The 2,311-nt window shown below is 36.7% G+C and overlaps 1 pseudogene; it reads right to left on the reverse strand.

The window, feature by feature from the left end:
• Nucleotides 1-2,027: 2,027 nt before the first annotated feature.
• On the reverse strand, nucleotides 2,028-2,203 carry LOC112551197 (annotated as a pseudogene).
• Nucleotides 2,204-2,311: the final 108 nt, after the last annotated feature.

Consider the following 2,311-nt stretch of genomic DNA (forward strand, 5'->3'; position numbering starts at 1 on the left):
TTCAAAATTCCTAAACTGACTAGATAGTAACAACAAAGGACTGAATACTGATACTGACTTCATGGCACACTAAGCTTTACCTGACTCCTACTAATCTTTCTTCACACCAGAGGTGATAACAACTGTCTTCCCTTTTGAAAGGTCTGTATCTTCTAACTAATCAAGGTCTTGATCTTCCAACTAATCAAATCCTTTCTTCGGTGGTTGTCTTGTTGGCCACCCCTGGGAAGGTGTCTCTTCTCCAATTTTACAGCCTTGCAAACTGTTTTTTGTGCTTATATGTGCTTCTTTCTCAGACCTGAAAGAAGAATGCACTGCATTCAAAAGCTTGCCTAAGTCTATACCAACCATGCTGTTGGTCCAATAAAAGATACCATCCCAAAAAATCCTTGCCTCTCATATTTCTTAGACCATCATGGCTACAACATTAGTCCATATTATCAATGGATACCTTGAATACTTAATAAGTTGTGATAAACCATTTACTAATTTAGTACAGGAGTTTACTATTTACTCTTCAGAAATGTACTGCCTTATCTCTGTGTAGTTTATAGGATTTGGGATTGACTTAGCAACAGTGAATTGACAGAATCATTAAAAGGAATTGACTTATTATGAAGAAAGGAAAATACTGGTAATTCTGGACAACTCCCTTCATTTATATTCTACATATTTAAGAAAATAAATATTCTCTTTCTTAGAAATTAATTTAAGAAAATAAATATTCTCTTTCTTAGAAATCAGAACTTAATCATATTTTTCTCTCAGAGAAGAAATCCTGGAGCATACTAATAGTGAAATAAATGGAAAAGAAAGGAACATTATTTTAATAGAATGACCAAGGATTTTTTTATGTGACAAAACAGGACATATTAAATAGTGTCCAGTTCATGTACAAAATGAACATAATTCCACAAGATACATTCAGTGGTTCTTAGAACATCTCATTAACTATACAGCTATCTTCCTTCACAAGCTTCTATTTTTTTAAGGCAACTAATGTCTATTGCAGTCCATAGGAATATTTAAAGTTATCTGCTTAGGTTCTGGATTGAGTTGGAAATAATTATATAGCAAGCCTACTCTTATGTGACAGTTGTTGGGAATGTTTTTTCCACAGAACTCTATTTCTCACTTACGCTAAATAGTTTTGTTTTAGCCAGAAGTAATAAATGTGACTGAGTTTATGCTTTGACTTCCCTTTATAATATTTATGTTGAGCAACATTCAACATTTATTTTGGCTAATCTTATTCTTTTACTTATATGATATTTCTTTTGGAGCTTGTTTTTAGAGGTAGAGGTATTTTTTGTGAATGTGTTCCTAATGCAGAAGGGTTTTTCTACTGTGGCCCACTATGAAGATCATCATGTTATTATACTGATAATTTCCTGATACCATTGGGCTCTGTAAGCTGAAAAGTTATTTGGAGAAAAGAACAGACCACTGTATTTTCCAGTTTGTCTAGTTGGTATAAAAGAGTGGTCAGAAAGACAAGTACTAAACTTGTCATTTTCTTATTTGTTTTTACAACATATTTATTCACATAGGCTCCAGTTCAGAAGGTATTTAAGAATCCTTATAACTTTGGATGCCCACAGGTACTATTACTGTCATATTTGTAGGTGATTAAGTACTGCCTTGTATCTCCAGACTCTGTCTACCACGTTCTCTCCACTAATTCTCCTGTTTATTTAAAATGGTTATTACAGTTAGAAAAACAAAGGACTTTACGTGGATTCTGGAATGGGTGTTGTAATATCTCCACTGCTCACAGCTATCATCTACTCTGCACTTGATTTTTTTGATTATTTTTTTAAGGAAAAATATTTGTGTTCCAAGCCAAGTCAGCCCAATTGATTCCAAATCTGAGAGTCATTCATGAACCATACTGTGGCCCTCCTACCAGCAAACATCCCCCACCCCTCCCGGGGCTTCAGATGCTTCCAAATCCTTTGGGGAGCATCCTACATGCAGGCTGAAGCCCGAACGCCCCCGAGTTTCACTTGCCCTCAACCATACGGCTTCAGGAGCAAGCTAGGGAGGAGTCTCCCATTTCCATAAGTGGGTGTATAGCCGAGATCTTTCCACTGGAAGTGAAAGTGGGTGGCTTGGTATACAGTACCTGCTAAGAAAGTGGTTTTCCCCTGCAACTAGGAAAACCACCTTTATGGTCATGGTGTTTCCCCTGCCAGGTAAGTTTTATACCTGTCCTATGTAAGAGGCACTTTTTTAGTGGAGCTTCATAGGTAAGCGGGCAAGTGGTTTCAAAGCACCAAGGAGATTGCTGAAGGAAGGAGCCAGAGAACCC

The sequence above is a fragment of the Alligator sinensis genome, unplaced genomic scaffold (assembly GCF_000455745.1).
Source record: "Alligator sinensis unplaced genomic scaffold, ASM45574v1 scaffold319_1, whole genome shotgun sequence".
Taxonomy (NCBI): domain Eukaryota; kingdom Metazoa; phylum Chordata; order Crocodylia; family Alligatoridae; genus Alligator; species Alligator sinensis.